General features: G+C 38.3%; 1 long non-coding RNA gene across 1 annotated transcript in view; it reads right to left on the reverse strand.

Annotated features, from left to right (window-relative positions):
- Positions 1-11,336, reverse strand: part of LOC141514297 (uncharacterized) — a 70,327-nt gene extending 58,991 nt beyond the window's left edge. Inside the window, exon 1 of the long non-coding RNA XR_012475986.1 lies at positions 11,114-11,336. This is a non-coding gene — a long non-coding RNA (uncharacterized LOC141514297). The remainder of the gene's footprint in view (positions 1-11,113) is intronic.
- Between the last annotated feature and the right edge of the window lie 2,820 nt (positions 11,337-14,156).

Below are 14,156 nucleotides of genomic sequence, written 5' to 3' on the forward strand. Positions count from 1 at the left end.
TATACAATGTAAAAATTGTACCCAGGGCAGAGTTGCCTAAGACTCACTCTGATGCCAGGTAAATGGAGTCCTCTGAATCAATTAGCAAATCATCCAATGGAAACTGTTTAACCTATAGAATGAAATCACAGAGGATAGTATCATATAGCTTCAGGCTCTCTGGGGAGCTGGCAAGGTCTTGAATAAACCACGCCTGCTACCTTTCTAGCTCTTGGGAATTGAAAGACTTCAATAATAAGCTTCCAATAATTCTTCAAATGAGTCATTTACTTATACCCTGATTCCAGCCAAAGTCTTCCCACCTCAAAAGGAATTAATTTCTCCTTCAGGGCACCCGTAGGTTGGTTTATTAAGCTGAGACAAAGATCATAACCACAAAAGAGGATTTTTTAAAAGTCTTTCCTCATTCTTGGGTCAGGTGATGGGTGAGGCTGTGGTTGTGGGTCCTCTCCAGGTCATTGCCATCCCTTTTAAAATCCAACAAGATAGCAGCTCATGTTAATATAAGCCTGCTTTACTGTTCCCAAACATTCACAACAACCCTAGGAGGGAGAGAGTTTAAGTATTATCTCCTTTTCCAGATAAGGAACTGAGGATAGGATGATGAAGTGACTAGCCAGGAACACACTGTTATTAAATTTCAGAGGCTTCATTTTACAAATGAGTAAAATGTAGCCAAAAAATGGGTAGCTAGGTGATACAGTGGATAGAGGACTAGGCCTGAATCAGGAGTACAAATCTAACTTCAGACCCTCTCTAGTTGTGTGAACCTGGACAAGTCATTTAATTCTGTTTGCCTCAATTTCCTCATCTGTCAAATGAGCTGAAATAAAAAAAGGAAATGGCAAATCATTCCAACATCTTCATCAAGAAAATCCCAACCACAAACAGTGAGACACAGCTGAAAAATGATGATAAAAACAGCAAAACATGGCCTAAATAATAATAAAATAGCTAGCATTTATATAAAGCAAAGCATGTTATATCTGTTCTCTCCCTTGATCCTCCTAACAACCCTATTATCATCTCCATTTTACAGTTAAGTAAACTGAGTCTCAGAGAGATTGAAAACACTTACATCAAGGTCACACAGTGATCCAGCAAGAACTAGAGACCAAGATTTCTGACTCCAAATTCAGTGGGGTTTTTTTTCCATTATACCTAAATTAATACTTGAAGACTGCAGGGATCATCATAATCTTGGTCTCATGAAGATACATTCATTCTTCAGGTGGACTTCAAGGAAGACTTTTTCCCAATATGGTAAGAGCAAGATGAATTATACCAGTGGAGAAGCATATGCCAGGCAAAAGAGAAGCATGACTCAGTAGGTTTAGAAGGTGGGGTAAAGAATTCTATTCTAAGAGGACCCCTAAATGATTCTGCTTCTCTACTCCTCCTGACTGCAATGACCTTTTTCACCATGCATTCAAAGATGACTCATCTTTCAAGGTCTAATACAAGTCTATCTCAAGCCACCGTGTCCACAGGACCAGAGACCAAGCTCTGGAACTCTTAACTCTTTCAGCTCTAGAATCCCTGCTCCAAGCTCACTCTCCTTTTGAATGTACATCTCATGGCTCATGTCATCTAACAGGCTTCAACTACTCCTCAACTTTGCCCTGATGAATGCTATCAACCATCCCTACTTCCCTTTTATCTTCTGGAACCATAATCAAACTACTGACACTCCATTGCTATTACACAAGGGATATCAGTCTTCTTTCCAATGATTCTACTCACCATTCTTGTAACTTTCCAAACCTACATAGCAATCCCTGGTCCCCACTCCCCTTGTGTATTGCCTTCCCCCTTTAGAATGTAAGCAACTTGAAGACAGGACCTTTTTTATGTTTGGTTTTTTTTTAATTCTATCCCAGAGAGCTTAGGTTTAGCTTAATAAATGTCATTTTATTCATTCATTTAACCTTTATAAACCTTCCTTGAGACTCATAACCACATTTCTCTCTACCTGCTTTACATATCAATGCCACTTTATTCTTGTACCACCTAAGCCTGAATGTACTACAAAAGTTTGTTATGTATCAATTGATTATGCAAGTTTAACATTCATTTTTCTGTTGCATTGTGTATGACTTCCATCTTCAACAACATCTTAAATTCCCCTAGATCAGCTTTTGTGTTCCTTCCAGAACCCTGCAGAAGCATCACTCAATTCTTAAAAAACTATTATTTCAACTAGGCAGTTATGTCCTCTACCAATGTAAATCAAAACCCAACCATGACTTAGTGGGTGGTTTACAGAATTCTCCTAGTCCAAAAAAAGTCATAACCTGATAGACTGGCCCTCAGAGGATAGACACACAGACTGTCTTTAGCTGAACCCAAAGCCCTTTGAGCTTGATTAGGACCTGCTGAAGCTTGCATTGTACTTTATACCCTTCAAGAATTCAGGGTCACCTTCACACCATAATGAGGCAATAGAAGATTTAGCAGCTGCTGAGTTCTTACTGACTTGCTGTAACTTGAGCAGACAGGGAAGTCATGCCACTTATATACAGACAGAAGCCTGCCAGTGCATCTCCTTAAAGATGCAGAGATAAGCAATGGTTCTTGAGTTCCAAGTCTCTGCCAAACAAGCTGTGGAGAGGGTCTCCTTATCACCCAACAGCCCATCTTCATAATGAATGAGTGGAGGAGCTCTATATATTTCTGACTACTCCCTGATTACCAAATCCTGGACTTTTTGCCCTTTTTCTTCCATTCCTCATTCCATCTAGTTTTGCTGCTGATGTTTCATCCTACTTCAGCCTCACTTGAGACCTGCTTACTGTTCCAGTCCTTTCCTTTGGTGTTTTCGCAGCTCTGTAGCCACAACTGGATCACCGTAGGGCAACCAGAGTAAACATCCACTAGTCAGTAAGCATTTATTAAGCTCCTTATGAGTCAGAAACTGCACTGTGTTGGAGATACAAAAAAAAAAAAGCAAAAGACAGTCTCTGCCATTGAGACCACAAACCAGCATTGTTTATTTGATTAGATAGCTTCTCCCAAGTCACAACTATCAAGTCTTTTTTTTAACAAAACAAAACCAAATTTAATGAACTTAAATGCAAAACTAAAAACAAACATAAAATAAAAAAGAAAATTTAACAGAAACAGAAAAATCAAACCAAAATAGTCAAGGCAATAGAGGGAAATTTTTGAGTAAAGGCTTGATAAAGATGTGCCAGCCAGGAAACCTCCTAGTTGCTATCAACCCTTTATATTCCATAACAGGAGAGGCTCATCACCAGAGACTCAACAATATATATGTGATCATAGAACTTAATGTTAGTTAGAAAAAAGCTTTAGAGATGATCTATTTCAATCCTCTCATTTTACCAAGACTCAGAGAGGAATCAACTTGGCAAAGGTCAGAAAGGGGAAAAGAAGAACAGGAATCTGAACTTAGGTAATCTGACTCCAGAACTCTTTCCAGTATAGCCTGGTACATTCAGAACTTCATGATTTTCAAACTGGCACATAATAGGTGGATGATCATTGATTGGGAAGGAACTGCTAGCCTTTGCCTAAATATTACAAGTTGGTTGGATTTTAATTCAGTAGAAAATTTTAAATGCTACTACCTCCTGGCACCATGTTAGACCTAGAACAAATGAAGCCTTATAGATATTTTAACATTCTAAAAAGAAACCATGATCCATTTGGCCAACCCCTCTAACCAGCATAGATAACAGCATCTCCTGCTCTAAGCTTAGTGGGTGGTGTCATGAATATACAGAGTTCATACAGTCATTCATTATAAAGATGGGCTGTTGGGTGACAAGAAACCCCTATCCACAGCTTCTGTTTGATAGAACCTTGGGCCACAAAAACCATTGCTTATCTCTACAACTTTGAGGAGATTCTCTGACAGGATCTGGGAATTTGACAAAGCTTTTGTCTATGGGTGATAATGAGACCCTCTCCACGGCTTCTGTTTGGCAGATTTCCCTGTCTGATCAAGTTATGACAAGTCATTAAGTATTCAGGAAGGAAGGATTTATTAAGAACCTATTAGGTGCTTAGGACTTTACAAATATCTCACTTGAACATTACAACAACTCTAGGAGTTAAATACTGTTAATGTTACCCATTTTACAGTTAAAGAAACTAAGGCTGACTGAGGTTAAGTGACTTGCCCAGAGTCACATAACTAGAAAATATCTAAGTCCTGATTTAAACTCAGATTTTGTTAACTCCAGGCAGTGCGCTATGGTGCCAACCTTAGCTGCCAACCTCTAGGGACTTAGGATGATCCCCAAATTCACTAGATGAATTTTCAAACCATTCTGGTTTAGTCTGCCATAATTCCATGGGCTGCAATGGCTTAGGTTTTGAGAACTCAGAGTCACCTCCTCATCAGGGAAAGTACTCAAGGAGAACTTTAGTGGATGAACCTTTTATATAGGAACCAATAATTAACCTATCCACAAAAATGTTAAATTGCTCCACCCTTGGTAAGAAAGGGCAGACTAGTTCCAAACCTCTATTTACTCAGCAAATATTTATTAAGCTTCCTCTATGTGTAGAGCATAATGCTAGCAGTTTACAATATAGTTAAGATGAAAAGACACATTCACATACATAGAATGAATATCAGCAGGAGCCAAAATAGACATAGAACAAATGGTATGAGTTCAGAGAAAATCACCATGGACTTGATCAATCAGGAAAGACAGTGAAAAGAAGGTAAAATTAGAACTATGCCTAATGGAACTCACAGTTACCTGATAAGAGAGCTTAAGGAAGACATGGCTATGCAAATGTCTAGGACCTAACATGGCACAACTTTGAACTTCTCTAATATACTTCTATAAATTTGCATGCCATGATCATCTAGATCGATGACTTGCAAGAGTGGAAGCTCCATGAAGTCATGGGCCATGGCACTGATATTCTGTATCTCCCTCCAGACAGGAAAAAAAACGGTCCTGTACACATTAGACATGAAATAGTTGTTAAAAGAATTTCAGAATGAATGTATTAAATCCACTATCAAGTAATACAGGGGCTGAGAATGCAGCAAGCAAAGAAAACCATCAATATTCTTTCCTCTTGGTTTCATTTGATCTTCCTCAGTTTTCTTGACACCTCTCATTTGTTCTGACAATTTGCTTTTCACCCTAACTTTTGCACCTGTTTAATGAATCCAGGATATTTCATATCCTGCTGCTGCCCTCTCTACAATATTTTTGACCTTTGACTTCTTAGGCCACCACTGTTTTCCCTTCATTCTTTCAATTTAATCCAATAGATATTTATTATGTACCTACTGCATACAAAGAATAATGCCAAGTGATAGGGAGATGCAAAGTTAGAAAAATGAGTTCCTGTTCACTTATCACTTACAGAGTGCTAGGCAAGAAGGGGCAGAAAATACAGTTTGCACAGATAACAATAAATGAATTATAAAGAGATGGAAAAAACTCCTATGTGATAGGGATGTGGTAGAAAATGATCAATTCACTTAACTTAGGTCTGCCTCAGTTTCCTTATCCATAAAATGGCCACAATAACAGTGCCCATCTCCCAGGATTATTGTGAGGATCAACTGAGATAATATTTGTAAAGCATTAAGTGTTGAATAAATGCTTGTTTGTTTCCTTCCTTTCAGGTGATGAATTTGGGGGGGGGGGGCTCAAATTTTACATGGAATTTTTAAGAAAAAAATAAATGTTTCGTGGTAGAGAAAACATTAACTTTTGGCTTCAGAGCCTGGGACTTTACAAATATCTCATTTGATCATAGGAGTTCTAGAAATGAAGTGAGAAAGGGAAAACATTCCAGTCACAGGAAACAGTGTGAGCAAAAGCCTGGAAACAGGAAAATATATGGAGCATGAATGTCCTATCTGACTAGATCACAGAGTGCATGAAAGGACATAAAATGAGACAAATCCAATAAGGTAAAGGCAGGTCAGATTGTGGAGGGTCCTGAAAGGGAATCCTCAGAATGTTTGGCAAGAAACCATAGAATTAAATGCTCCTCCCTCTTTTGCCCCTACCTACTCTTCCCCCTTTCAAACCCACTGGCTCTTCATCTGCTGTATTTACCGGTAATTCTCATCTGCAAAGAGTCTCTGTGGTGTAGTATCAAGAACACTGTTTGGAGCCAATCTTGGCTTCAAATTCCAACTCTAATACTTTATTAAGGAAGTTCACTTTTTCTGGGCCTCCATTTCCAATTTTGTAAAATGACTAGCTAATCTTTAAGGATGAACTAGTTAGTTAATCTCTAAAGTCCTTTGAAGTCTAAATCCTTAAAGGTCTAACCCTGACTCAACATAAAAGGCCTTGAAGGATAAACAGAATTTGAGTAGGAAGGATCAGATAGGAATACAAACTAGCCTAAGAGAAGGCTTGGGATTGAGAATAAACAAAATGTATTTGGGGGAAATGGGGAGGAAGGCATGAGTTCAAATGCATTCTCAGACATTTATTAGCTGTATATCCCTGGGCAAGTCATTGAACCTCTGCTTTTGGCAAACCACTCCAGTATATTTGTCAAGAAAATGGTCCAGAGTTAGACACAACTGGACAATAGCAAAACAATATCATCTAGAAATCTAGTCAAAGTTCTCTTCAATTCCAAACCCCCAAAGTCAGTATTTCTCACAAGTCTCAAAAAATTTTCTGGTGTTGCCTTAGTCATATGGCTCAAGCAATGATGAGGCAAGTTCCTTTGAAACTGCTGTCTTAATTTTTAAAGGCATAGATAAAGGTGGTTTCGAACTAGGAAAGCAGATGGAAAAACTGCTGTTGGAAAAAAACCTAATCAGGGGATGATATGGAAAACCTGATTCTGAGGCCTCCCTAGGAAATACCAGTACAGTAGGTGCTAGACATAGGACGTCTTTTTTTGATCTAGGCAACTTCCAAATGCTCTTTGATCCTGGTCTTAATAAGCTCCCAGAGGAAGGAAGATCAGTCATTTGTCCTTTTTGTACTCCTGTGGCTCAGTAGAGACCATTTGTTCAGGATCCGCCTCTACAACTGGGCAAGAGAAAAGCATTCAGGAATCTCCCAGCACCAAAAAAATAAAAAAATAAAATAAAATCTTAAATTTCTACAGTGCACAAAGTATAATGAGCCCCAGACTTGGTATCAAGAACCTGAGTTCAAGTGCTGACTTTACTACTTATTACCCATGTGATTCTGGGAAAATCACTTGGCATCTTGGAGTGGAGGTGGGGTTTAATTTCTTTACCTATAAAATGAGAGGATCATTACTAGATGCCCTCTAAATTAAGAGCAGGTGGGGAGAGGAAAAGGAACAAAAGGAATGAGGGGAAGAAAGAGGGGGAGAGGAATGGAGGGAGATAAAGAGGAAGAGGGAGGGGGAGAGACAGAGACAGACAAAGAAATATGGCAGATAGAAATAATAAAAGCAGCTAATATTTATACTGTATATTGCTTAAAATATGCTAGGCACTGCGCTAATCACTTTACAAATATTATCTCATTTAATCTTCTCAACAACCCTGGGAGGTAAATGCAGTTATAATCCTTGTTTTATAGATGAGGAAACTCAGGCAAGCAGGTTAATAAGTGACCTGACCAAGGTCACACAGCTAGCAATTGTCTGAGCTAAGTTCGAATTTAGGTCTTCTTGATTCCAAGTCCAGAATTCTGGCAGCTAGGTGGTGTAGTGGATAGAGCACTGGCCCTGGAGTCAAGAGTACTTGAGTTCAGATCCAGTCTCATACATTTAATATTTACCTAGCTGTGTGGCCTTGGGCAAGCCACTTAACCCCATTTGCCTTGCAAAAAAAAAAAAAAAAAAAAGATGTCCAAGTCCAGAATTCAATCTCCTGCCCCACCTAGCTAACCTCTAAATGCTAACTCTGGAGTCTGAAAGACCTAAATTAAAATCCCAACTCTGGTACATACTAGTGACATAGACCTGAGCAAATAACTTAGCATCCAGAGTCTTCAGGCAACTTCTCTTAATACTATAACCTGCAAAGTGGGTGATAAACTATACTGCTAGAGGAAGTTCAGCATTACATTATACACATAATATATGTAATTTATTGTGTGTGATAGAACTTCCCTTAGCACCTGGAGCCTCCTCCCTCTGAAGTATCCCTCCCCATGCTCATTCCCTTCTCCCATTGGTGAATTCTTCCTGGGACTTCCATTTTTCGAGAAAGTTCCAGGCCAACAGAGCGGCTCATTCACCTTTGATGTTCATGTTTCACCCAACTCTTACCTGTAGTTCCAAGAAGGTATAGTAGGTGCAGCTGGAAGAACTATCTCAGCAGATAGGCTAAATCAGATTGAAGGTAACTAAAAGGCCTCATACCAATAGATGAATTAAGAGGATATCTAACCCAAGCATGGGAAGACTTATCCCAAGGAATGGGTGAATGGGAACAGTTTACTCCAAAGGTCATGAAGATAACTGAAGCAGACCCTGTGGAACACTTAGAACTTGGTCAGATATCAAAGATGTCAAGGTCATCCCCTGCATCCTGGACCATCACCCCAGTCTTCTTGACTTTTGGCCTGCCTCTAGACTGAGATCTTTTGTGCAACTCTGCCTCCTTTAAATCCAATTCACACACAAGACACCCTTGAAGTCATGGAATCCTCTTCAAAATCAAAGGAACAACAATCAGGTGACCACCACTAGCCACTAATCTAATCCAATTCAATAAAAAGATTCAAACCACTGGTGAATCCTAGGATCATTCTCCCAGTTTCACCCAGCTGAGCTGAATTGCTGGGGAAGCACTAGGCTCTCTATGCCTCTCAGTGAACAAACTTCTCTCCTCCAGCCCCATCTTCTTAATGGATTGGTAGAAGGGGCAAGGATGGTGTGGATTTAACCAATCACAAAGAGTTCTCCAGCCTCCATTCTTCTGACAAAAAAATCATGTCTCCAGAAACAACTCTTCTTCACTGAATTCTATAGTCAGGTGGTCATGGCATAATGGAATCAGCTACATAAATATAGACAGATTTATAGATATCCATAGATGTATTTGTAAATTTATTCATATATGAATATGTACACACACATACACACACACACACACATATATATATATATACATATATATATATATTATATATATATATATATATATATAAAACCAATGGACTTAGATACTGCATTCTATGCTTTTTACTTAGGAAAAATAATCTATAATTAAACATTTACTACCCACCCAACATTCTAAACAATACAAAAGCCACCATTCCAAATGCATAAATAACCTGAGTTTTTCACAACTGCTCTTCCATAAAACAGGCAAGAAAGTACTAAGAAGTGAGTCAGAACTTGAATTCAAGTCCTCTAATATAAAGCCTGGGGCTCATGTCTTGTACATTGTAAAAACCGTAGAAATGTTTTGGTTCTGTATAACCAATTTGTTGCTTATCTTCTCAGGTGATGGGAAAAGCAGGAAAGGGAGGGAGAGAATTTAGGACCAAAAATTTTTTTAAATGGATGTTAAAAAAATTTCCACATGTAACTGGAAAATATTTAACAAGATAAATGAAAATGTATGTTTTTTTTAAATTTACTTATAATTGGAAAATACCTACAAAATAGATTTAAAATGTGTGCTAAAAGTAATATTTTGTGGTAGAGGACTTCCTAACATATCTTTCTTTTTTTTCAGTTAATAGTATTTTTTCCAATTACTTGTAAAGACAGTTTTCAACATTGTTTTTGTAAGACTTTGAGTTCCACATTTTCTCTTTCTCCTTCCTCCCTCCCTAAGACAACAAGTAATCTGATATAGATTATACATGTGCAATCATGTTAAACAGATTTCCATATTAGTCATGTTGTAGAAGAAGAATCAGAACAAAAGGGAAAAAACTGTGAGAAAGGAAAAACAAAAAACACATTTTAAAAAGTGAAAATAGGGGGCGGCTAGGTGGCGCAGTGGATAAAGCACTGGCCCTGGAGTCAGGAGTACCTGGGTTCAAGTCCGGTCTCAGACACTTAATAATTACCTAGCTGTGTGGCCTTGGGCAAGCCACTTAACTCCATTTTCCTTGCAAAAATCTAAAAAAAAAAAAAAAGTGAAAATAGTATGCTTTCATCTGCATTCAGTCTCCACAGTTCTTTCTCTAGATGTGATTGGTATTTTCCATTACAAGGCTTTTGAGATTGTCTTGGATCATTGTATGGTTGAGAAGAGCTAAGTCTATCATAGTTGATCATCATACAATGGTGATGTTAATGTATACAATGTTTCCTCTTCTGCTCATTTCACTCAGTATCAGTTCATGTTAAGTCTTTCCAGGTTTTTCTGAAATCATCCTACTCATGATTTCTTATAAAACATCAATATTCCATTACATTCATATACTACAAGCTGTTCAGTCACTCCCTAATTGATGGGTATTCCCAATTCTTTGCCACAAAGAAAAGCTGCTCTAAATATTTTTAAACATCTGAATCTTTTTTTTCCCTTTTTTATGATCTCTTTGGGATACTACCCTAGTAGGAGTATTGCTGGATTAAAGGGTATGCAGTTTAACAGCCCTTTGGACATAGCTGAATGTGTTAAACAACTCATTCCCTGGTATAGAAGGGTCCTGAACAAGTGGCCTCTGCTGAGTCCCAGAAGTAGAAAAGGGACAAGTGATTGACTTGGTTGCAGTAAAAAATAATCCAGTTCCCTGCTGGGTTTGGCATATACTATCCTTCAGGTCTAGTCTAAAGAACTCTAGACCTAAAACACAGTTCCTTCTCCCTAGCAGGGCTGGGGAACCTTTTTTCTGCCAAGGTCCATCTGGATATTTATAATATTATTTGATATTATACATACAAAATTATCAACTTAAAAATTAGCCTGCTATATTTGGTCAAACAATTCACCCCTATAAAAGCTCCTAGATTTATTGAATTTCAAGTTCCACCTGCAATTGCCATGGCAATGCCAGACTAAATTATTTCAAAGGCATTATCTCAAGGGTCAGACATTTCTCACTCCTGCCCTATGGCATGAAGCATAAACTTTGGAATTCCTGTCCAGAGTAGAGGTCTCCAGCTACTAAATCTTGCTACAACTTGTTTATCAAGAAGTAGAGGGAATACATTCAAAAGAAAAGATAGCAGCCTAATTCTAGTCTGGAATCTCTCTGACCTGAGGTGCTTTAGTTCTCATTCCCAATGGCCAGGAGGTATGTCACATCCCCTCTCAGTCCCTAGAGTCTTAGTCTTATTTGAAATATTTCTCCCTTGAGGCCACACCTTGGTCCTTCTATTTGCTCACTGTCTTTCTGGGTTCCCATGGACACTCAAAGTCCAACCACACCATGCAGAAGGACAGGAGCCAAAGAGGAATGCTACATGTATACTTGTTATGTACAAAAAGATATCTTGGAGATACTTTATCTCCAACATAACCCCAATCTTAGCCCTACTTAAAAATGAAGTTTCATGAGGACAATTTAAATTTTACTAGAAGCATCATTGAAACAACAGAAACTAAATAATTTTCCATTCATTTTTAAGTGACATAGAAATGGTGCCCTCATTTGCTTTTTTAATTTTTATATTTAACTGTAATATATAATGTTTTATTTAATTTATAGCATATAATACTAAGGAGGTAGGCAGCACATATATTATTATCCCAATTTTGTCAATGAGATAACTGAGTTTCAGAGACTTGCCTAAGGTCACATGGCTACAAATTGATTGAATTAAGATTTGAACCTTTACTCAGTTACCCATCAGGACATTTATAAATACTCGGTGTCTGCTTAGATTAAGTGATTCAGAAATTGATCTACTGTCCAGCTTCTTAGGAGATGGGAGGGTAGAGGTCAGAGCAGTGTTCCATCACACACTAGCTAACTTGGCAGTTGCTCCAGGAAGGACAGGATTATTCTATTCCCAGCTGTCTCTTCTTTAAAACCAACTCTGTGAAATGTTATCTGGAGAAGGGCAGGGAGGTAGGGCTTCCCTCCTGATTGAATGCAAAAAAAAAAAAAAAAACATGATCACTTGGTTTTGTGCAGAACACTATGCTTAGACTAAGGGCAATGCTCTAACTTCTGACCAGCCTGGCTTCCTAAGATCTGATTCCCAGTTTCATGAAACTGCCAATTAAATAGATTTTTAATTGAAGTGAGAGAGATCAAAGTCACAAAAATCTAGCTCTTCATCTCTCTAAATACCCCTTATTCTGAGGATGGTATGGAAAGCTTAACTGAGAGCTGAAATTGTAATAAATGGAAAATGCATTGGGGCCTAAAACTCAGAAGACCCAAGTTCTTATTAGCTATAGAAACGTGAGAAAGACGCTTCCCAGATTTGGTCCTCACCTTTCTCATTTGTAAAATAAAAGCATTGGACTAGATGCATTCCTATCCTAAAGTGATGATTCTGGGAATCCAGAAAAACAGAAACTTGAATTTTGATCCCCTGACACTGACTGTTCCATGAACAAGACATTCCATGTCTCTTGTCTGGACATTCATCTACTCTGATTGCCCCACCTTGCCTGGAATGTTCTCTCTCCTCTGCTCTAACTACTGATCAGCCTGGCTTCCTTTAAGTCCCATATAAAATCCCATACTCTATAGGAAGATTTCTCCACCCCTCTTAATTTCACTGCTTTCCCTCTTTGAATTATTTTGGTTTATCCTGTATAAAGTTTGTATTTTATATATTTGTTTGTATGTTATCCCCTATTAGAATGAAAACACCTTGAGGGAAGGTAGCTTTGAATCCTGAGCATTCAATACAGGGCATGATATATAGGAGACATTTAATAAAATTATTGAATTGAAATTGAATTAGACTTGTTGGAGGCTCTTAACTGATTAAACCATTTCTCTAACATTAATAGAACTCTTCCCATAGCCCAGAGGGTTCTTGGATCTTGACCCACTTGCCTCTGCACTTCACATTCAGTGTCAGCCTTCTTGGTTCTGTTTCTCCCCCTCTCCTCCTCCCCCATAAAAATTAGGGATAAATTTGTCTCTATGTATTGTTGAGGTGGTGGCATTCTATTTTGGAGTTTATACAAATAGTTTCCTTATACTTCATATTTCCCTGGTTTTTTCCTTTGTTGAGAGTAAAGAAAGGAAAGAATTAATGCAGAACAAAGAGATGTCCAGCTAACTAGCGATCCTGTTTAAGAGATTTGAGGATAGTAGAAACAATATCAAGAAAATCCATGTTAATCCATTCAAAACTGGCCTTAGGGACAAGGTGGAAAGTGAAAACGAGACCTAAGACCAAAGGTTCTGGATTCAAATCCCAGCTCAGCTACTATTTTATGCTATTTGACAAGATATTACCAAAGTCATTACATGATTTCCTCATTAGTAAAATTAAGATATTGAACCAGATGCCCCCAAGGTCCTTTCTATATCAGGTCTCTGAAGAGGAAGACAGGTTTGTTGAAAAATTCAAGTATACCACATACTTCACATTTTAGTTTCTAATGAATGCATGAGGGCAGGGGGAAAAGGGGGAAGACAAAGTCAATGCCAGAACCAGGCATCTAACTATGTGGCAGCAAAAGAAAGAAGGAAAAATGGGGGGGGGGGGTGTCAATTGCTGTATATCTCAAAATTCAACAAATTGTTATTATACACCATATATATATATATATATATATATATATATATATTCTCTCTCTCTCTCTCTCTCTCTCTCTCTCTCTCTCTCTCTCTCTCTCTCTCTTTCTCTCTCTCTCACCAAAACTCCTGCTTAGTCATAATGCCTGGGTGGGTGAAAGAACTATCTTCCCACTTTCTCTTTAGATGCTGAAACTTTAAGAAGAGGGTTTAGGGATTGGATTTTGTTTTATTTATCATTTTCCATTCTAGGTCGGGGGTGGGGGGATGGAGTTACTGAATCTGGATTCTGGACAGAATAACCAAGGAGGCAGCATTCTAGACCATACCAAAAAGGGAGCCCTGAAAAAACAGGGTATCTGGGACTCAAGTCAAAGTTGAGCAGGAGAATCTTTAGACTTAGAACTTCTAAGCTGTGAACTTAGTCCCATTCCCTTTCCTCAAGATCCAAGTAGTATAAATGGAGATTAGACCCCACTCCAGATGCTGAGACTGAGGGGGATAGAATGTATATCTGTCTGTCTCATGAGATCTTCCTTCGATGTCCTAATAGGTAACCCAGACCTCAAAATACCTGAAAGGTTCACAAAGATT

The sequence above is a fragment of the Macrotis lagotis genome, chromosome 1, assembly GCF_037893015.1.
Source record: "Macrotis lagotis isolate mMagLag1 chromosome 1, bilby.v1.9.chrom.fasta, whole genome shotgun sequence".
In the NCBI taxonomy this organism is placed as follows: Eukaryota; Metazoa; Chordata; class Mammalia; order Peramelemorphia; family Peramelidae; genus Macrotis; species Macrotis lagotis.